Here is a 23,476-nt window from a genome sequence, read left to right as displayed (position 1 = left end):
TCTCTCTCTCTCTCTCTCTCTCTCTCTCAAGATGTGGTTTCTCAGTGTAGCCTTGGATGCCCTGAAACTTGCTCTGTAGACCAGTGCTGGTCTTGAACTCACAAATATCCTCCTGCTTCTGCCTCCCAAATGCTAGGATCAAGGCATGAGCTATCACCGCCTGGAGTTACACGTCTCATAGCATAAAGAGAGGGGGAATGACTGTATTGTTTCTTCAGGAACCTACTTTTGCCATAATAAATCTACCCATGAGGACCAAGCCCTTTCAACCTGGTCACTTTGGGGGAGTTCTAACTCTCAATGGTATTGACTGGGGGCCAGATTCCTAACACCAACCTTGAGGGCGTGTTGAAACCCCAGCAGGTCCTTGCCCTGAAATAAAGCAACTGTACTAAATAGTCCCTGGCAGCCTTGGCATGTTGTGGCTCTATGAACTCACCTGTGTAAATCATAATATCAAAACATTGTTAGTTGTGAAGTAGGCGGTGTGAACGAAAAGGCCTACAAAATCGTCAAACCAGAACTTGGCTGTGAAATAAAACAAAAGCCAGTGGTGGTGGCTTTTGTTTCCTGACAACCGTGTGGTCCCTGACCCTGGAGGGGCTGGGTTCGCAGAGGGTAGGTGTCACGTAGGAGACAGGGGTCGCTACTCAGCTGTTGGGGTCAATCTTAAAAGACACAGGCTTTGGGAGGGAGAAAGCGGCTGTGCACAGGGCGATGGTGGTCACAGGAGAGAAGGGTAGGGACAGGAAGCAGTGGTTAATTTCCAGGAGCTTGCCTTTCTAGAGCGAGAGAGAAGACCTGCATGAGGCCTCTCGCAGCTGTGACTGCCGCGTAATTCGGCAGATGGAGTACTAGGAAAAAGGAGGCCAAGGCGGAAGTCAGAAACACGTCTTTCAAGGTCTTCAGAGTAAGCCTCAGGGATGTGGACTGTCCAGGTGGCAGAAGGGAAGCCAGCTGAGCTCCACCTTCTTCTTAGACATTACAGAAGATTCTCTTTCCAGGCACCTCATAAATCCATGGGGCAGCCACCGCCAAGCCTCTCCAATGAGAAGAGTCTTAGACTGCCTTGATTCTTCTTGGTCTATGTGGTCAGCCTCCAGCTGCTCTTCCCTGCTAGCGATCTTTACTTTCCTTCTGATCTGATTTACTGAAAGCTGTGTCAAAGTTGTTTACCAGCTCTGCTTCACGAGCACGTGTTGCCTTGGCCTTGAGGATCAGAGGATAAGGTTTTCACCTGTTGGCCCACCTGACTGTGGTGCCTCTGTGGTGCTATTGAAGAAAGGACTTCTTACCAGTGACTAGGGGGTCCGTGACTGTCTGTCTGTCTGTCTGTATGTTTCAACCTCCAGCCCCTTGCCCGAAACTTGGGAACTGTACGGTAGCACATAGAATGCAGACAAGCAGTGTGCACGGCAACAAAGAAGTTCCTCTGGGTCACTAGTTCTCAACCTTCCTAAGGCTGTGTCCTTTTGTACAGTTCCTCGTGTTGCAGTGACCCCCCCATACAATTGTTTTCATTGCTACTTCATAGCTATAAATTTGCTACTGTTATGAATCATAACGCAGATGCCTGTGTTTTCTGATGGTCTTAGGTGGCCCCTGTGAAAGGGTTGTTTGACCCCCAAAGAGTTGCGACCCACAGGTTGAGAACCACTACTCTAGATCCTATCTCTCAAGCTAATCTAAGAGGCAGGCTTAAGAGATGACAGAGCAAGAAAGAGGCCAGCAGAAGTTCTAAGGAGCGGCTGCTTAGCTGGTTAGAGGCCAAGCTGGTCCCACACATCCCAGAAACAGATGCTGTTTTCAGGGTTTCCAAGGCCAAAAAGGCTGAGCTGCTGGTCTGGGAGCAGGGCAGAAGGAGGGGCTGAGATCTCCCAGAGCACAATAAGAGGCGACCCCTCTCAACCCACCAGAGCGTTGATAGCCAGCCTCTGACCCTGCATCTCGCGGTCCCTCCCTGGAGCCTCGAGGAGGGAAGAAAGCCAGGAAGCAACCCTGATAGGAATTTTCATCTTTGCATCAGCTGATTATTTGGAGCAGCGAGGGGTCGTGGGGGTGAGGGGAACAGATTGTTTTCAACCAGAAACGGCTGATACCTTCCAAGAGCAAGTTTAAATTTCTCCCACCACCCTCACCCTCACCACCCCCACCACCACCACTGTCGCAGAAATGGAAGCAGACGAGTTCAATTTTAAGAATAAGGAAAACCAGACGGTTTATTCGCCACCTTGAGTTCTGGCTCGAACATTCCCATTTCACTGAATTAAGTATAAAAACATGACTGCCGTGAATCCTGTGAAGCAAAAGTCCCTGGTGCTTTGAATGCATTTAATCGGGGCACACGCCTAGACGGCAGACAGCCCTCAGGGGCAGCTTCTAGCAGGAAGCCATGTTGGAACTGTGGGGTGGGGGAGGGGTACGTAGGCAGGGGAACCCCTCCACCCCGGAAGAAGAGGTCTTGTCCACTGGAGGACTGAGACCAGCGAATGGTCTCAGAAGAAGGTGGGGGGGGGGTCAAGCACCCAGGGCAGTTCAGTTCAGGTTAAGTTACCTAGCTCCCTCCCCGCAGTCAAACGGGTGTGAAAACAGAAACAAGAAGAGTGGATTTCCCCCCACCCCACACACACAATGAGACAAACAGAGATGCTGAAGATAAGATACTGAAATGGAGAGGGAACCTACAGTCAAGGCAGCTGGAGACCTGGAGACAGGTGCTGCCCGCCCCTGCCAAATTCTAGAACCTCCTGGGCCACCAGGCATTCCTGGGCCCGGACAGTTTCCCCAGATCTGCACAGGGTGACTGAGTACTAGAAAAGACATGAAGAGATTGGTATGCTTCTGGTTGATTCTGGGGACCTGGGGGTACAGCATCCGAATTCCCATTGGCTCTGGGCATGAGGTGGCATCTCTAAGAAGACTCCTGGCTCTGCAGAGTGTAATGGTGCTAGAGCAGAGAGAATGGAACCTCTTCTATGTAGAACATCTGGCCTTCTCTCCAGTCCTGCATCCAGACACTTGCTCTCCATGCCCAGGATGTCTGTTCAGAATATACTAAAGATCTTTTATCAAGTCTTTGTGCTCTCGTTCGATCTTCTTGACATTAAAAAAAAAATGATCTGTTTACTTTTGTTGTATGTGCGTTGGCATTTTGCCTGCATGTATGTACGTCTGTGAGAGGGTGCCAGATCCTGTGGAAACCGAGTTACACATAGTTGTGAGCTTCCATCTGGGGTACTGGGTCCTCTGGAAGAACAGCCATTGCTCTTAATGGCTGAGCCACCTCTCCAATCCCTCAATTTATTTTTTGAATTATATGCATGTGTGAGTGTGGGTACCTGAAGATACCAGAAGAGGGCATGGGATTCCCTGGGAGCTGGGGTTAAAGGTGTTTCTGAGCTGCCTAATGTGGATGCTGGGTCTTTTGGAAAAGCGAGAAGGGTTTTTAATCGCCAAGCCATCTCTCTTGTCCTCTCTACTCCTCACCTCTCCGATGAGATTTTTTTTTCCTTTTTTTTTTGTTCAATCAATCCCCAGTACTAGAAAAAACAAAACTTAGTCACCCCCAAGCTCCCAGCACTCACTCCTCTCATCGTGGCCTTTACTGTTTATCAACTGGGAGATAGTTCAGTGGTTAAGAGCACTTTTGTTACTGCAGAAGGCCCAGGTTCTAGTCCCAGCACCCACGTGGTAACTCACAACTGTCTGTGACTCCAGTTACAAGGGATCAGATGCCTCCTTCCGGCCTCCACAGGCACCACACACACACACACACACACACACACTCACACACACACACACACACACACACACACACACACACACACGGTACAAAGATCATCTTTAAACAGCGCTTTTTTAAAAACATTACAAAATAAGGCAGATCATGCCTATACTTACATAAAACACTTTGCTAGACTTAGTCCTGTCTTGCTTTTAACAAAAGCAAAAGTCCTTCTACGCCTTCAGGACCACAACCTGGCCCCTGCTTACCCGTCCATCATCACCTTTCCCCATTCTCTCCTCCCTCTTCTCTGATGTCCGCATGAGGCCACTTCTCCTCGAGTCTCTCCTGGACTTTCCTGAGCATCACTTCCTATCAAATCGGTCTTGGTCCCCACGTTGCCTCCTCGGGAAGGTTTACCCACAAACAGCACTGCCGACCAGCACTGACGGGTCACTTTCTAGTGTATCAATGTGTTCATGCCTCTCATGGCTCCTATTTAGTCTGAGTTTTTCTCATTTGTTTGATGTCTGCGTCACTCATTAGCATTTGAGTTCTTTGAAGGCAGAAGCTTGCCCTTGAATAATGCTTATTGGAAAGAAGGCACACAAGGAATGAGTTCCCGTCAGATGGGCACGCGGACAAGTGAATGAATGAATAGATGCCTCTTTTACTAAGGGTAGAGGAAGGTGATGGAATGACTATTGACATAAACATGTGTGTTGTATGATTAGCACCGGGGCTGCTGATGGATAAGAGACGAAATGTGGGAAGGGGGAGTTTTGCCTGCAGCCCCCTAACTGAGAAACGCGCAGTAGAAATAGCCTTCCTAGAACCGCTAGAAGACTAAGCAGCCTCAGGAAAGCATGCTGGCTTTCTTTACCTGGGAAATTGGAAATATTCCCTAGATCCAAATTTAGTCCAGCAGTTAGTTCTGCTGTGGTTTGGATCTCGAATGTTCCCCCTAAGATGTTGCTCTCATGGTGGTGCTATTGGGAGGTGTCCAGCAGTAAAAGGTTGTGAGGTGACTAAAAGGGATCGCACAGTCCCGGTCCCTTCTGCCTCCTCTCCTTGGCTCGCTGGCCATGTGGTGAGCAAGTTCCACTGCACAGTCCCACCGTGATGTGTAGGCTTGCCATGGAACCCTGAGCCACAGGGCCAATTAACCACAGGCTGCAGCTCGCAAACCTGTGAGAAAACAGCAAGCTTTTCTAACGAGTTGATTGCTTTCAGGCCTGTTGTTATAGCGACGGAAAATTAACTAACACAAGCTCAGTAATAATCAACCGTGGGCACTTGCTGTCGTACAACACTCTGGACACAGGAAGATGAGCACACTTGGTCCTTGCCCTGAGAGCACACAGCCTAAACACTGAATTAGAATGCAAAGGGTTAGGCATGGGAAAAGCCAGAAGAAACACCCAGAACAACTCTGAGGAGGGATGCCTTGGTTTTCCTTGAAGAGCGTGAGACCAACTTTGTATTAGAGCTGACATCTCATGGTGCCCTGAAACAAAACAGGATTTTGCTTTTAAGATTTATTTTTTTAAATTTTTAAATTATGTGTATGTGTATGCATCTGTACTTGTGTGTTTGCACAAGTGAGTACAAAGACCTCCGAGGCTAGAAAAGGGGGTCATATTCCCCCTAGAGCTGGAGTTACAGGCAGCTGTAAGCCATTCAATATTTATATGGATGTTGGTACTGAACTCACAGAAGTGATTCAGTTGAGCAGATCATTGCCTGAAGGGGAAAAAAAAAATCACATCTACTAAAGCTGTATTTGACAAAATGCCTACAAGAGAGCTAAGGAAAAGAGGTTTGGCTGTAAATGCAGCTAGGGCCTGGTAGAAGAATGTCTCAGGAGTGGAACCCCATTCCAGTTCAGGAGACTCATACGATCAAAAAGCTGCAATCAGCTTCAACAGCAGGGCTCTGGTGACCTGTTCTAAGTCTGTATTTGTGCCGTATGGCTAACCAAGAAAAGAAATTCTGAGACGGGGGATGGCTCAATGGAGAGGCTTGGTCCCTGGGCTTGTGTGAAGAGTTAAGAGGATATGCTGGAAGAAGCCCTTGAAGGTTTGAAGACACTGGACGGAAAGGATGTTCCCACTCAGGATGTGACGTTGATTCTTTATGAACTTGACGAAGGCACTTAACCTATGTACTGTTGTACTTTGCATGAGCCTTAAGGTCTCTGTGGTAGATGGTTTGCAAAAAATGGCCAGTTTCTCCCATCATTGCTTTTTGGTCCATCTTTGCTACACAGTTTGCCTTTCTATCAAAAGGTGGGATATCTCAAGAAGAAGACATCCTTTAAATCAGGGTTAGTCCTGTGGCATGATGTGATGTAAAGAATCTAGTACAAGCGGCACTATGTTTGAGTCTGAGCCAGTGGGTCTCAACCGTGGGCTGTGCCTGCTTCAGGGTCAAATGACTCTTTTGCAAGGGTCGCCTAAGACCATCAGAAAACACAGACGTTAACATTATGATTCATAACAGTAGTGAAATTCCAATTATGAAGTAGCAATGAAAAGAATGTTATGGTTGGGGGTGACCACAACAAGAGGAGCTGTATTAAAGGGTTAGGAAGCATTAGGAAGACTGAGAACCACTGCTCTAAAGAAACATTTAAAAGAGAACACTTTATTGGCAAGCAAAATCCCAGGATGGTGATTGGGGCAGAAAGGTAAGTGGGAGGAAGAAGGAGACCCAAATGCTAAGATTTATGCCTGTGAGCCTGCCATTGCTTCTTCGCTGAGACAAAGCTAGTTGCATAGCCATATGGGATCATATCTGCATGGGCTTAAACCTCTGTCATTTCCTAATATAAGGAGATTCAAACTTTCCCTCAAAAGGACTCAAAACTATAGTCGATGAAATAAAAACCCACAACTGATCAACAGGAAAGAGTCCATAACAGATTTATTAATGTGTGTACGTACAAAAGCCATATAGAGGCTGGAGGGATGGCTCAGCGGTTAAGAGCATTGCCTGTTCTTCCAAAGGTCCTGAGTTCAATTCCCAGCAACCACATGGTGGCTCACAACCATCTGTAATGAGTTCTGGTGCCCTCTTCTGGCCTGCAGGCACACACACAGACTGAATATTGTATACATAATAAATAAATAAATATTTAAAAAAAAGCCATATAGAATATAAAAACTCAGGTTCAGTGACAGAGCATAAGCTAAGCATGTGTAAGGCCTTGTGTTTAATTCCCAGCACCAAAAAGGAAAAGCCAAAAACAAATAAATACTCAAAAACGATGTTAAACGGTAGGAACTTGAATGCCATTCTACATAGGACAAATGGAAATGGGGGGACTATAGGCACTTCGGATGGGAGGTAAAGGCTTTTGAGGGAAAATTAAGAAGCTCGAAGAGCAGACCGGATCACGGGACCAGGGTCATTGGGTCTGTGCTGTGCTGAGTGCTTAGTTCCTTCAGAGATGTGTTTAGTCTCCTCAGCGGCAAGAGAAAGGAGGTGATGGGGGGAGGGGCAAGCCTGGTAGATTTTGAGGCTGTTCCTGTCAGGCTGCATGTTAAAGTGCCCAGTGCTGTCTGTTTCTCTTCCCACCTATCAATGGCAAGGATTACAGACTGTGCCACCACACCTTTCTGGAGTGTCATTTGCCCCAGCAACACCCTGGTAGGGATTGACTTGGAGGACACCAAGCACCACAGGGAAACAACTTGTGTGACTCAGTCATCCCTCCCTCCTGGAGCCACTCACTGAGTTGCCAGTTCCCAAGTTCTCCTAGTCCCGTGTGACTCAGCTGTTCATTCCTCTACTATTGGTCAGCGATCAGCTGCTGTGTGCCAGGTACAGTGCAGGACACCGTGTGTCAAGGAGGAGGTGTAGGCTAGGTCAGGAGCAACATGACGTGACATTCTACATGGAGAGGGGCTCGCTTGCTCTCAGCATCTTTCTGGTAACATTGCATACACCTCTAGGATTCCTCAGAGGTGGCTCCATCCTGAAGGTACAGAATTTCACACCTAGGAGAATTTGGCTTCTTCCCAACATCATTTGTAACAACAGTAATGGAGAACGCCAGCCCCACAGACAGCAACTAGGGGTCACATCCATCCTGACCCCATGATGGGGGACAGAGTCCCTTACCATGGAGCCTTCATGGGGCCTGGGCATCTTTGGGGACCCGAACCTGAGCCAGAACTAAAATTGGAGCTGGACCTTGGCTTTGGCTAATGGAGCCAGAGGCTTTGGTACTGAAGACATAGCATCCTGTATGGCATGGGGCGGGTGATGTAGACACACGCATGGAGCATGTGGCTTTTCCGTTCACATATAAAGGGGTCGAACCCAAGAAAGATGATAGAAGTTAGTGCTAGAACCGGATCCCTGGTTTTGCAGTTTCCCTTCCTAGCCCTGATTTGTTTGTATGTTTGTTTATGTCCTCTGATATAATGTGGTACAGAATGGCAAATAAATAAATAAATAAATTTAGGTAAAGAAACAAAAAGCCTGGATTTTAATTCCAACCCATTATTCATTAGCTATGTGATCTTTAGTTCAAAACTTTTAGCTTTGCTCCTTGATTGAAGCAAAGTAGAATTAATAATCCAAGTATCGATAGGGTTCATCTATTGCATGGAACTATTTAGCTTGTGGGCATTGATTGCACACAGTCCCCAATAATGATACCTTTCTTTTTCTCCTTGAGTACCTAAAATTCATGGTATTTATTCAAGGAAAGGTGGGGAATGCCATATTGTCATCCTCCTAAAAGCATTCATTGACATTTTCTAAGAGGACATATGTCATCGCTTCACCCCGGCAACTCCTGCCACCTCTTTGCATGGAACCTCTTTGGGTCATGGAACCCTGACTGAGAGCAGTAGGAAGAAGAAGGGACGGGATGGCAGACACCTGAACACAGAAAAGCTGGGGCGGGGTGATCTGGGTTCTCAGATGGAGACGCTGCAGCAGCACTGTGTGCGGCTGAAGGAGGAGGCATTGGCTATTACATGCAGTTGAACAAGGAGGCAGAGAGTTAGACGATCTCAGTAGGGGCAGCCTCTGCAGGGAAAGCAGTCTTAGGCCATAAACATGGTACGTGTAGGGGGCACTATGTAACGCTATCAATATCCGCACGTGGTCCACGGGAGGTTTTGCCATTTCCCTATTGTGAGTCTGAGGCAATGGGATCCTTGACAAGGTCGTTCCCATGGCAACGCTTACATTTTTTTTCACTCAAATCCCCACAATCTCCTAACAGTGGCTTATGAAGTCAGTTAATTCAAGGTGGTCCAACAGCATGGTGTCAGCCAGCATCCTTACCTGTCAACAAACCCAGGCAGTCTGCAAAATGGTCTTTCTCATCGTCTTTACCTTGGGCTAGGGTAGCTTCATTTGTGTGCCAGGTACATCGTAGGCCTCAAGACAACATTATGAGATTGCTTAGCCAACATATGCTCCTATGGGAACTCAATACCTACCTCTTCCAAATAGTCTTCAGAGTTATTATTTTTTCGTGTGTGTGTGTGTGTGTGTGTGTGTGTGTGTAGGAATGTGTAGAGGTCCAAACTAGCATCAGGTACCTTTCTCAACATCTTCCTACCTTTTATATTAAGGTAAGGTTCCTTGCTGAACTGGGAGCTCACTTTCAGCTAGTTAGGCTAGCCAGGGGTTCTACATCCTGCTGGCTGGGTGAGCTGCCTTGCCTGCCCAGCTTGTGACATTGGTCCTGGGGACCCAAACTCCAGGCCTCATTGTGAGCCTTCCCCATTCTCCTTCTCTAGTTATTCCCAAGTCAGAAGAATACCAGGGAGAAAACACTCTCCCCTCTTCTCTGTGCTGGGCCCCATAGAACAGCCTGGCTCTACCTAAGTCGCTTGGTCACGGCTTCTTTCCTCGCAGTTTTTTCTCTTGATCTTGCCTCCAAAGACAACTGAGTTTGCCCAAGCAGGCTGTTGAGGAGGAGGGACCCCATCGCCGTGCTTATGGTATGGAGTTTCTCCGTGTTCAGAAGCCCCTCATCTGGAGATCCCCCTGCCAGTCTGGTTGGCCTGAGACCTTTCTAAACAGCTACTGTCCTTTGAGTGTTAGGGCTCTGTCAAATGGGGACACGATGCCAGCCGTCTAACCCCTTAGCTTTCTTCATCGTTAAAGGGTGGTTCTTGAAACTTCAAGCCATAACTTTCCCCCATCTTTGCCTTAAACCCACAGCATGGCATCTTGACTTTCATGGTATTTCCTGAGTTTCTGGTGATTAGAGAGAGATGGAGACAGAGAAAGAAAGATACAGAGAGAGAAAGATGAGAGAGAGAGAGAGAGAGAGAGAGAGAGAGAGAGAGAGAGAGAGAGAGAGAGAGACTGAGACTGCAGTTTTCTGTAAAGCCTGGTCCTACACCTTCTAGGATCAAGACAAAAAAGAAAAACCTCCATTTTCTTGACTTACATGTCTTAAATCCAAACCAGCTGTTAGCATACGTACTCAAGGCATCGCCGAGTGCTAAGCCCATCGGTACTTTTTGGGCTAACCACACATACGCCATGTAGGAAGTGATTTTGACTAGTCTGGGCAGGTTCTCTACTGCGCTATTCTGGAAATGACAGCAGTGACTCACAGGTTGGGGACTTGGGATACTGTCACTATGCACTTTTTCTTCCTTCTTGCTAATAATACACCACACGTGGATTTGGGGGTGGGCCTGGGAGAACAGAGTGTTATCAATTTCAATCTACTTAAACATGTAAACACCTGAATGTAGTTTTAACCACCCCCATTAGCTGTTCTTCTCTGATGACTGTTCGCATCCGTACCACACCACCATAAAGCTTTGCCACGCACCACTCCTATTCTATGGACTGTAGGTTAATTTAACATCAGCAAAATTAGCCTGGCCAGGGAGATGGTTGACTGGGTAAAAAGTGAGGTTGCTCAGTAGGTCAAAGTGTCTACCATGTAACCACATTGCCTGGAACTCATATAAAAAGCTGACTATCATGGCTCACGCATCAGTAATAAGACAGAAGGCAGAGACAGGGGAATCAGCCAGCAACATCTCATGGGTTCTCAAGCAGAGAGGACACAGAGCAGTGGCAGAAACTAGAGAGACCCGGACTCAAAATGAAATGGAAGGAGAAAACTGACTCTTAAAATGTTGTCATCTGAACGATACATATGCAGGCACATACACAAACACACAGCAAATAAATCAAAAATTAAATTGTCACTTTATGAGTAGACCTTAAGATTATAGATAAAAGATTAAAGGATTCATAAGGGAGTGATTTACATAAGCAACTTAAAGTCCTAACAAAATCAACTAAACAATTTCTTTCTCAGGTGTGTTCAACTGAAGGATTTTCCTTGGGTATCTGTGTTGAATGAATGAATGAGGGCAGAAACCCAAGGACAGCACTGCTTGGAGGAGTGCACAGGATAACGCGAAGAGGAAGGCTCAGAAAACGCATAAAGGAAGCAAAAAAAGGAAGACCGTGGAACCTTGGGTATGACAATAACACAAGCATCTAGGACTGCCCAGGATAGGAACAACTGGACAGCCGCCATAAATGAGCTGGCCATGCATGCTTAAGCATTGCCAGGACACAAATGATAATGATTTGTGTTGAGATGAACGGAAACCGAGGTCAAAGCATCCTATTTGTTAGCAAGAAATTGTTGTGGTACACACAGAAAGATGTAACTGAAATATCATTTCCACGTTGTTCATGCCACACGATCCCAGGCAAATGTGGGTCTCTTAGTCTTGCGTTTGCTGTACTTGTGTTGTTAGCTTGTTTTTCATTCGTTTATTTATTGAAACAGGGTCTGGCCCTATAGCCAAGGCTGACTTAACACTCATGGTCCAGCTGCCCCAGCTTCCTGGGTCTCGGTATTACAGGCGTGTGCCACCACATCGGGCCCAGCTTTAGGTCTGTTTTAATGGGCGTGCACAGCAGGAGGAGACACACGATGAAGTTGTGATCAGTCTGGTAAGTCTGAGTGTGAAAGGACGAGTATCGCTTCTCACATCCCTCGAATCAGAGAGGAGGGTGGAACCCAGCTGCCTCAGACGGTGTGACTGGCTGCAGAGTGGGGACAGAAGGCTTTCTAGCCACTTCCCCAGATGTGATGGGTAGCGTCTACAAGAGCACAAAGGTCACTTTTCCCTCTCCAAGAATCTGACCCACAGGGCAGAGACAAATCATCCAATTAAAGAGTTTGACAGGTAGGGACAAATTGCTCAATGGGCCCCCAGCAAGTTCAAACGCAATAGTGTATGGGTAAGGAGGAACGGTGCAAGTGGTTTATCTGATTGATCTTGGAAGGCTGCTTGGAGCAAAGCGGATGTGAGAGGAGTAAAGGAGCGGGGAAGACATTTACCGTCCAGTGTGTGTGTTTCAAGGACAAAGGTGATCTGGATAGAGCCTTGGAGAAATGCAGATTCCTGGGTTTGACATCAGCCTCCCAGGGGTGAGGCCCCGTGCAAACAGCTGTGATGGGAAACCTGGCTTACAGCCCATCAGGAGTGAGGCTCAGGTCTGCTCAGAGACTATGAATAAAGTCTCAGAGGGTGTCTCAGGGCTGTGACTGGAACAGCCATCTGGTTTTCACCTCTTCAGAAGACCAAAGAAGAGGAACCAAATGAGGCATAGTTTACTCTGAAGACGAAATTCGTGGATGTGAAGGTTGTTAAAGATGCCAACATTCTCATCTGTTATGACACATAAAGGCTTGCTTTGGAACAAGGAAGCAAACCCTTTAAAAGCCAAGCCATTGCCAACATGGTAGTATATGCTCCTAATCCCAACACTTGGGAGGCTGAGGCAGGAGGACCAGAAATCTGAGGTAAGCCTGGGTGGGCTGTGAAACCAGACCCTATCTCAAAATTCCAAAGGCAAGCCTAAAGCAAACCAAAATGAAACAGGTAAACACGCCACATCCCCCCAAAGGAACAAAAACAATCAAAAAGGACGCATAATCCCGTTAGCTAAACTGGTGGCAGACAAATGTTTCCTGTAAAGAGCCAAAACGGAAATGACTTTCAATTGTCCAGACCGTGTGGTCTCTGTCAGGGCTTTCCATTCATTCCATTGTAGAGCAAACACAATGCTAGACAGTGTATAAATAAATACGCATATCTAGATCCCGGTAAAACTTTATGGATTCCAAAATGTAATGTGTATGCTACAAAATGTAACCTTTTAAAAATTATATTTCCAGTCATTTAAAAATGTAAATTCTTGGTCTTGGGATGTAGCAGATTATCTAATACATACAAGGCCTTGGACTTGACCCTCAGCATCACAAAAATAAATGAAAGCAAACAGATTCTTATTATTTTTAGTAGCCAAGAGATGGAAACACCCCCAAATGCCCATCAGTGGCATCTACATATACTGGAAAAGTCTTTGGTTTTAGTCTTAAGGACATTGTGCTAAGTGAAACAAGCCAGTGGAGGAGAGATTGTATTATTCCACTTACAGGAAGTGTCTCATCCAAGTCATAGGAGCAAGAAGTAGAAAGAGGCCTTCCACAGGCTCAGGGCAGGGTAAGGGTGGGGGCGAGGTTGTACTTAACCGTGACAGCCATTTCACTTTTACAAGATGAATTATTGGGGGGTATCAGCCTCCTAACAAAGCAAACACACTCAACATGACTGAACTAGACCTTTCAAACAGGTACACTTTACCTCCTTATTTCCAAAGCTACAATTACAGAAAGAAAAAGAAATTCTTCCACTTAAGCCTGGCAGATTTTGCTGTCTCTCCCCCCTCTCCCCCCCAACTATAATTACAAAGGAAAAAGAGAATCTTCTTCAGCGTAGCTACACGGGAACAGGCAGTAGACTCCTGAGACAATCCGAATCCAAGCCCATGCTTCTCAGCGTCCCCAGCAAATCCTCTAACCACAAGGGTGGGAAGGCCAGCTCTCACGAGGCCACCCACAAGTCTATGAAACACGCTTAAAGTGCCTTTAAATGAAATTCACAAACATTTAAAAATCGTACTCCATAATACATGTTGTTTTTAATGTAAATTTGGCTTTCACTGTTGGAAAAAAAAATCAGTAGAAATGGGTGCTTGTTCCAGCTTAGCGAAGCCGGACAGTTTAGTCAAAGAAGCACAGTTTAGAGGGACAGGGTTCTGAGAGGACCGGGTCCTGCAGTGAACTTGTTCCCCACAGTGAGTCGCTTTCTCGTCACCCCATTGGACTGTCCATTCCCAAGCATTAAACTCTCCTGCACCCCTAATACTGAAGTCTTCCTAAAGCAATGTTGGCCGACCATGGTGTGGTTGCTCCCCAGAACCACCAATCCCCAAGCGTCTAATATTAATCATTCTGTTCTAAAAATAATTTGATTTCTTCTCCGCCTCTAACTTTGCTTTTTTAAAAAGCTATCTGCAATTCTCCCCTATCTATCTATCTATCTATCTATCTATCTATCTATCTATCTATCTATCATCTATCTATCTACCTACCTACCTATTGGTTTGTTTGTTTATTTCGGTGCTGAGGATTGATTTTATGGGTTTGCACATGCTAGGCAATTACTTTACCTCAGAAATAAATCTCTAGCGAGACTGGTGCAGACTTCGAGAGCTTTCTTTCTGAGCTGTTGTAGAGGCCTTTGTGTCCCTAACCCCCCAGCAATCCTCCCCAAGAGAGGAACGTACCACTTACAAATGACCTGCCTTGACACACGGATACATCCTTTCCTGGGGCCCTGAAGACAACCTGTGGGCTTTGCCTGATGCAACAGTACACACACTCACCCCTGTAGCACCACACGGAGCAGTTCATCCCTGGCCCTAAAGGTCTTGTTCTGCCTATCCATTCCCTCCTTGTCCCCAAACCCCGTGACCACAACTTTCTCCCTGCCCCCATAGTTCCACCTTTTCTGGAAGAGCTGGAACACCATACCACAGTCTTCAGACTGGCTTCTCTCAGACACGTACTCTTTAAAATAAAAAGCAACATGAGTTCCTAAGCAGCAGGGCTTCTGAGTTGGATGGTACGATTACATCCTACAATCAGTTCACGCGGACAGCTGGATCGTATAGGGACACACACAGTCTCAGCTCTGCTGAGTGACAGGAGAAGCCAGCTAGGTATTTTTTAAATTATTATTATTATTATTATTATTATTATTATTATTACAAATTTTCACCTCCTCCCCTCCTCCCATTTCCTCCCTTCCTCCTCTCCAGTCCAAAGAGCAGTCAGGGTTCCCTGCCCTGTGGGAAGTCCAAGGTCCTCCCCACTCCATCTAGGTCTAGGAAGGTGGGATTTTAAACGATAATCTCCAAAGAGGAAAATTAGCAGTGGAAAAATCAGGGTTTGATCAACAGCCCCCTTTCTCAAACCCACTCCTTCTGTTTCTCTTCTTACCTGTTTCTTCTCACAGCCTGGTCCCAACCCGGAGGTTATACACATCAGTTATTAAGCAAGAAGCTGGCCCTGTTTAACAGGGTGTTCAGATAGGCATTGGGGGAGGGGGAGGTGGTATTTACTTCCATGAATCTAATCCCTCTGACCTTTAATAGCAAAGGGATACTTATAAACTAGCAATCATTCCGAGACATCACTAATACTAGGAAAAAAAAATTGAGGCAGTGTCAGTATGTGGTCCTCTTGCCCTGGAGACTGCTGTGGCTAGTTTTCAAGGCCCTTCTACCTCCATCCCAACGTGATTCTGTTATCCTGGGTTGACAATCACACCAGACACAACGGGGAGAGGGGAACAAGGGGCAAGCGTGGTAAGGCCCAGCAATTAGGGTTCCAAGAAGCACACACCCCCTCCCCCCCGCTGAACGTTCAGGTCTGAAACCCACTAATCTGAAGTCCTAAAGAGTGAGGGCATGGGGCTGGAAGGTTCTGGAAAGCTGTGAGTTTGAAGCAGAAGTCTGGGGCTGGGAAACTGTGGAGGGCTTATTAATAAGAGACCCATTCCCCCCTGCAGTCTCAGACTCATGTCCAAGTCTCCAATCAGATCCTGGCCAGTGCTCTCAGTGGCGGGGAGTCCAGACTTGAGACCACAGGGTGCCCCTTCCGGAGTCTCAAGCCACCTGGAACTCCTAAGTGGGCCCAAGACGGTGGTGTCTGTTAAGCCACTTTACCGGTCTCTTTCTTTTATTTCTGGTTGTGAGTCTAGCCTTTAAGGGCTGAGCCATCTCTCCAGCTCTACCTGTCTCTTTCTCAAGAAACCTGTGGCTCTTAAAAAGTTTTCCCCGAAGAGGAGCAACCCTAACTCTAAAATTGGCTTTAAATTATTACTATTATTATTAAGTATATTGTTGCTGTTAATTAAGTCCCCGACAGTAACTCCACCCGACAACATCTCAAGGAAGCACCCATCTCCTTTTGTGTACACCCTAAATCTTTTCACCCTAATCTTGCCTGGTCTGCAATAAAAGCAGCCCAGTGCCCAGAGCATCCAAGCCCTGAACCCCACTCGCGATCCCTCCTGCCCCCAACTCTTCCATGCCTACGGACACCGAACAGCACGCCCAGCTCCCTTGCAGGTCAACTCTGCAGGGCACAACCCCAGGGTGATGCCCAGCTCAGGCACCCGGGTGCACGGGAGCTGACGGAACCCGCCGTGTGGAGGGGCGGCGGCCTTGCCGGCGGGTCCCCAGGCTCCTCCCCTGGGGTGGCCGAGCAGGAAGCGGGGCGGGCGCGGCGCGGGGGCGCGCGGGGCATGCGGGCGGGCGCGGGGCCCGGCGCCGGGGGTATGCGCGGGTCTGGGCGGGCAGCCCCGGCGCACAGCCGCGGCCCGGGCGCGCGGCGCGGGGCGGAAAAGCCTGTTTACACAGACTGCACACCGCCTGGGGAATAATGCAGTAAAGGAAGTGAGCAGGCTCGGCCTGACTGCTCCAACTTCCTGCTCTCACACACAGCAGAGGAAAAAAAAAAAAAAAAAGAGGAGCGAGAGAAAGAAAAAAAAGGGGGAAAAATCAGGATCTCATTACAAGAGCAACAGACCGTCTGCAGACGCCTGTCAGCATGGAAAGTCGAGGGCTTTCGCCCGGGTCCTCCTAGAAATCTCCCCAAGAAGACTCCCAAACGCTCCCCCACATCTGGGTAGGTTGCAGGACTGTTTGCCTGTTGCTCCAATGCTTGCAAAGTTTTCTTCTTGGTAGTTTTTCCCCCCCTTTTCCCCCTTCTTTCTTTTCTTTGGCTGGTGGGGGTGGGGCGGTGGGTGCTGTGGGGTGGGTTGTGGACTGTGGTGGGGGAGGATGGGGGTGCATCCCCGTGGGGGAGGATGCTGCGCGCCGTCACCGCCACCGCCACCGCCGCCACCGCAGGAGCTCATGCGTTGGCCTGGTGGCTGCGCTGAGAAGCCAGGGGAAGGGACACCCGGCGTGCAAGCTCCTGCACCCCTGCAGGCTGGCGAGCGAGGCTCCAGGGCCCTGGGATTGAGGATGGTGGCCGGAGCCGGCTGCGTGGTTGGAGGCTGACCTCCAGCCGAGGTTGCGGACGGGATCCCTTCATGATGGGCACCAAGTCGCGGGTTCTCAGATCCAGGGACGGCACAGGGACTGAGAGGAGGTGAAGGACGTGGGCCGTGGAGATGTGGGGCCTGGGGCCGCGCGTCCACTCTCGCTGGGCAGGTGACCCCCGCCCAGGTCACCGCCCCAGGCGCACGCCCAATCAAACGGACATTTAAAAGCCGGCAGAGTCTGTTGTCTGTATTTGGGTTTGGGAGTCGGGCCGGGCAAGGGATGCTCTAGAAGTTCTCAGTTCTTTAAGTTCCAACTCCCCGCTGGTCTGTACTGTTACTGGAACTTTTATTTTATTTTATTTTTAGGAGGGGGGGGTTAAAATGGGAGCGAGCGCTAAAAAAAATTAAAAGGTCTCTGGTTTGTTACGTTTTCTGAACCGAATCATTCCGAGGATAAGCTGCTGTTACGCAGTGGGGTGGGGGTGGCAGCAAGAAAGGCTATTTCAGAAACTGCAAAAGGGGCTTTTTAGAAGGAAAAAAAAAACGAGTGTCGGGAGAGTTTCTGGCTTGTCTGGAAACGGCAAGACTAATTGCCGTGCGCTTCCGCTTTGAAACTGGCTGCAGACAGCATCTTGAAAATGACTCACTGAGGAGCTCACAAAGAAACTGTGGTTTGCTGCTTCTCAGGTTTATGTATTTGTGCCTTTTACAGTTTCCTTTGTAGTGTTCGAGGGTCCCCCGCCCCTTCCCCTCCGGCCCCCTCTCTCCCTCCCTCCCTCCCTGCTTTGAAAGCCCCTCGCTGGCCTTTAACTCCCTGCAGTCCTCTGCCCGAGGTGGGGGCAGTTGGAGGTGGTGAGGGGGAGGCCGAGTTGTTTTGGACTTGGCTGGGGAGAGGGTTAAAGGGATTCTGCTGCTGCAGGGGGAAAAATGTTCCTTGAATTTTCCACTGGCGGCCGCAGGAAGAGAGCCCCTTTAGTCATTGCTAAGTAATGTCTGCACACACACACCGACTAATCTCATTGGGAGTTTCCGCTGCTCCGCACAGGAGGGGTTTTGTGCAAGCCGCTGTCAGCCTGCGGAGCAGGCGCTGCGGACCGAGGCGAGTCACCGCCTTATTGACTTAGAGGTGCCTCCTCCACCCCGCCAGTCTTTCCAGGGCAGTCTCCAGAAACTTGGAAGTCTCTTTGGCCATTTTGGTTCTCAGTCGAACATGCTTTTCCTGTGTGCGTGCCTCTGTGTGTGTGTGTGTGTGTGTACGCGCGCGCGTGTGTGTGTGTTGTTTTGTTTTCTGTTGTCCAATCAACTCTTACACACACACACACACACACACACACACACACACACACACACACACGCCTGCCCATCCTCTCCCATCTGTGCCTGGGCTTTGTTGTGGTGCGTGGGGGGGGGAGGAGTTGGGAAACCCAGCATGTTCCGGGCATCTATTAATAAGCCTAAATCGATTTCTGAGCCTTATTGCCCAACAGAATATTATCTGGTCTCTCTCCTTTCCCCCCTCTCTGTGGCACACGTTTATTTGGAAAAGGTCAGTTATGAGTTTGAGTTTTATGAGGATTATAAAATTACAGACTGTGTTAGGAGGGCATGCAGGTCAGACAGTTAAGGAGACTGTCGGACAGAAGTGTCCCAAGCTTCCAGTAATGACTCCGCTTGCAAAACCCCCAGAGCATGAAAAGTGGTGGCCTATTCCCAGCCAAATATAGCTCAGGCCTTCTGGCTTTTTCTTGCTCTTTCTTGTTCTTTCTTTCTTTCTTTCTTTCTTTCTTTCTTTCTTTCTTTCTTTCTTCCCTCTCTTCCTTCCTCCCTCCCTCCCTCTCTCTCTCTGCCTTTAAATGTTGACTAGAAATGAGTAGAGTTGCTAAAAAGGACAAAGAATTTTCCAGAACCCCACTGGAAGCATGGGGGCCCCTTTCTTGACAAGGACATTCTGCCTCTCCCCCCTTGTAAGGTGTTGCCATGACTCCTCCAGTGGCAAATGTATCCTGAAACCAACCCAGCCAGCCCACCCTATGCGAGTCAGTGGGCCTAAGGTCAGGATTTCCTTTGTACCTTTTCTAGTGGGTGGTCAGCAACAGACTGCAGAGTTGGCCTGCAAGGGAGCTGGTGGTGCTGAGTGGCCGAGCTGGACAACAGAACGTTCTTCTAGCTGACTTCCAAGCGGGCATCCTCTTGCAGGAGAGTTCCCCGGAGGTCCAGGTTGTGAACACTTCCCTCCAAGCCAGTGGTTCTCAGCCTTCCTAATGCTGCGAATCTTTAATACAGTTCCCGTGGTGATCACCCCACCACCACAACCACAAAATTATTTTCATTGCTACTTCACAACGGCAGTTTTGCTACTCTTGGGAATCGTAATGTCAATGTCTGACGTGTGACCCCAAGGGGTCGCGACCCACAGGTTGAGAACCACGGTTCTGATCAGAAAGGAGGACAGTGGAGTCCGAGTTGTTGAAGGTGCCTGTGTTCTGCTTCTGTGGTTTCCAACCAGAATGATTTTGCCTCCTGTGAGAAACACCTACAGGGGTGCAACCCTGCATCCAGCGGCAGAAGCCAGGGGTACTGTTACTCATCCAGCAATGTCCAGGATACCTCCCCATTAAGTAATCTGCGAGCCCCCCACATGTTAGTAGTGCTTACACCGAGCCTCTCTCCTTCCCCTTAATGATGCGGGTGATTAAAGCGCTCACAGGCATTGGCTCAACAAATGGGGGGCATCGGAAGCCCTCAGTGGTCCTTCTTGTTATGGCAACAAGCTGTTAATGCCTGCTTCTGTCCTTGCCTGTCTCTCTCTCTCTGCTTGTCCCGCTCAGTCTGTCTTCTCAGTGCCACAGAATGACAGACAGATCCTGACATTGTGACATGGTGACTTTTGTGAGCTGAATTTTTGAACCTCCCCGAGAGCACCGAGTCTTCTTCACACAACCAGCGCTGAAGCCTATTAGACAGGAAAGGCAGTATTTGGATGAGGGAGAGCAGGTTTTCTTTTTTTAAATCAACCCCCACTTGAATTTTGAAGTCACCTAAGCATTCATTTAAAAAAAAAAAAAAACTTCCCCTTTTGTCTTATGTAAGAAATCATTTAATTCAAAACTGCTGATGTACAGTAAATGCAACTCTGAGGTCATCCATTAAAATTTATGTTTGTCATAACTTTTTTGGAACTTAAATCTTTTCCTGAAATTGGTTTTAGAGGACTTCCGGGCAAGTGTGTGTAGTTAAAATATTCCTTCCCAGTGATCGGACACTGGATTTTTGTATGTTCTGTGCCATCAAATTCTATTTATATAGACGGTATCGTCAGACGTTACAAGACATAACCTATGGACAAGCCCAAGGCACATAATGAAAGCATTGCCGGTGGATGGGACTTCCTGAAGCGAGGGGAGTTACTTCTCGCTAGCAGATAGTTTGGGGCCTTCACATGCTTAGGCAGTGAGTTAGTCCTCGGTCCCTTCCAGGACTCAGGCTCCTCATCGTGCAGAAAGAGCAATGGGCTCTCTGTCTACCTGATTCTACCCTGGTGAGCCCTTCCTCAGCCTGCTTTTTCTCACTTGTATTCATGAATGGCATGAAGCCCCTCACGTTCATCCAAAAGCCTTGTATGTTCCGGGCAGACGTTTCCCGTGCAGTGGTCACCTAAGCACCTCTTGGCTGCCGCAGGGTGGTTTAGAGCCGGTTGGAACCACACCCGTCAAAAGCCATCTCCTAAAGGCTACTTTTACTGTTTTTCTTGGTTGTGAAAAATATCACAAATTAGCCTAGGAAAACATCGAAAGCCACAAAGACAACAATAGACATCACCAGAAATCCCGCTGCTAACATTTCATTGTATATTTTTGTAGTCTTTTAAAACGTGTGTTGTGTACACAGAAGCACAGGAACATGTGTGCTCGGAAGGTTTTATTGGAGCCATGGCATCCTTTTAAAAATAGCTTATTTTCACATAACATCCCCCATGGCACATTTTAATCATGAGTACTGAGACTCAAGTTGCCAAATATTGAGCCTGCATTTATTGAGGATGGGTTGACATGATTTCTCATGAGCCGGTCTTGTGCTCTGTCTTCTGTAAGGTCTTAAGAATGCAGCCCACTTGAAAGGTTGAGTTCCTATGTCCTGTGAAATCTGGGATTTTGATGAGTATCTCTATGATCTAAGGGTGAGTCATGATTAGCAATAGAGTATGGAGCTGTAGTAACAGGAAGTGGGGGCACTCCACACCAGGACAGAATGCTAGATGAAGGGAGAGAGTGGAGGCTGGGCTGAAAAACCCACCCTGCAATGACCCAGCTGCGGGGGAGAGGAAGACCCACGTAGACAACTCTTAGTTATTGCTGTATCCACAGTTCTAAACTTTGGTGTTTTAAATTGACTTAAAAAACCTCAATATTACTATGCTATTACTATTATTGTATTATACTGTATATATATATATACACTAATATATATATATATGTATATGTATATATTACTATAATATTACCAGCCATGGGCATGGCCAGTTTGACTTGAGGTCGTTCAGCTCTTGGATTGAAACCATGGCAGTGGCACCATGCTGACTCTGTTTTTGCCACTTTGAGTGCAGAGTCTACAAATTAATTCTTCCCTCTGTGTATTCAGCTTTCTGTTAACAAATCCGGAAGGCCTCCAAAGATGGTTGCTCCTTCTGTCTTTTAGGTAACCGCTCCTCAAATAATTTAACCCTCCCTGATCTCTTCTTCCACCACCAGAATTAAAATAGCCTTGTCCTTTTTCCTGGAAAATTCATGCACACGTCAGCGGTTTCAGGATAAACTTGGCAGCGGTCGCTTCAGCCGAAGGTGATTTGGGCTGAATTATCACTAGGCATGAACTCTGGCAGCTTTACTGATTAGGAGTAATCTGCATTTCCTGGGAAGAATTACTGAACTATTTGAAAAGTTAAATGGAATTCTTTTTGTAACTTAGCTGAGAATTTTGCTTGGCTGTTTTTAAAGTCATCAGAGCGATTGATTGTCATAACGTTCGAATGTGAACCAAGCTGAAATGAGTTCACCCAAACGTGGCTCAAAAGCTCTAGCATCTCGGTATTTCTAAAGTTTCGGGAGCTCAGGTGTTCCAGTTTAGCCACGAATCCGGCAGGAATCACGGGGTGGGCAGAAAACACAAATATCCGGATGCTGTTTCCTTAAGACTGGTTAGGTTAGGGCTCTCAGCCTGGGGGAAAAACAAAACAAAAACACAAGACTCTTGACATATTTTTCACCTTTAGCAAAAAGAGAATAAGAATTTCGGGGCATGGTGGTGTGTACCTTTGACCCCAGCATTGGGGCAGTGGAGGCAGCCTGGTTTCTTATCTCAGAGTGAGAGCCTGTCTCAGACAACAAACAAAAACAAACGAAAGAAGACTTTAGTTTACATATGCCCAAACATATGGGATCTTAAATATAGTTGTATACATCTGCGTATCTAGCTTCTCTAAATGAAGACTGTATTTCCATCACTTCAAAGTAGTCCCTGAGGGTTTTTGTTGGTTTGTTGTTTTAATTGCAGTGGGGATAGTTTCATGATTCTAACCAGCAGATCTATAAACCCAGGACGCCTTGATAAATTGCTGTAGTGCTTTAACGTTACTGTACAGCTAAATGTGAATAGGTAGGATATGTGGATTTCCTCATCACACTGGGAAGCGAGGAATCTCTTCTAGTTTATTTCATGTGCAAAATATTTAGCCGGTGTTCTAGGAAAACTAAAGTATTGCTTTAAAACTAACTGGGTTGAGGGGATATTCCTTGATCATTCTGTGTCCATTCCCCTGGCTGGACGGTAATGGGACTGAAATGGAGGGACTTGACATTCAAGTCCTAAGTCTATTCCTCCTCTTCCTCCTCCTCCTCCTCCTCCTCCTCCTCCTTCTTCTGAAGGACATACTTGACCTTGTGAAAATGTGATGTGAATTTTTGTTGCTACCTTAGGACCAAACACAGCAGTTTAAATTTCCCTTTCCCTTTGATTACACTTAACCCTTTGTTGAAGAACGAGGATCCAAAGGAGGACAGTCCCACCTGCCCAGCTTCCCTCCATTCTCCCCAGATCTGGGGACAGATCTGAATGCTGCACTCATTTCTAACAACAACTCTCATCCTGGGGAGCCCCATGACTGAGGCTCTGAACCTGAGTTGTCCCCATTGTCCCAGAGGAGGTCCCTGTCTCCAGGCTCAGCCCTACCTCTTCTGTGTGAGCATGTGCAGAAGATAACCCTCGTTATCGTCCCCTGACCCCAGATCCTGGCAGCATCAGGAGCTGCAACCCTTCACAAGCTCACATCAGCCTTTGT

At 47.5% G+C, this 23,476-nt stretch overlaps 1 protein-coding gene across 2 annotated transcripts in view; it reads left to right on the top strand.

Annotated features, from left to right (window-relative positions):
* The first annotated feature begins 16,430 nt into the window (after positions 1-16,430).
* Elk3 (ETS transcription factor ELK3) overlaps positions 16,431-23,476 on the top strand; it is a 62,551-nt gene continuing 55,505 nt past the window's right edge. For both annotated transcript variants that reach the window (XR_005283689.2, XM_038315063.2), the window contains exon 1: positions 16,431-16,781. The gene's annotated coding sequence lies outside the window, so the exon portion shown is untranslated. The remainder of the gene's footprint in view (positions 16,782-23,476) is intronic.

Source organism: Arvicola amphibius, chromosome 17 (genome assembly GCF_903992535.2).
Source record: "Arvicola amphibius chromosome 17, mArvAmp1.2, whole genome shotgun sequence".
NCBI lineage: Eukaryota > Metazoa > Chordata > Mammalia > Rodentia > Cricetidae > Arvicola > Arvicola amphibius.
The sequence above is the reverse complement of the archived record's forward strand: the minus strand, read 5'-3'. Positions and strand labels throughout refer to the sequence as shown.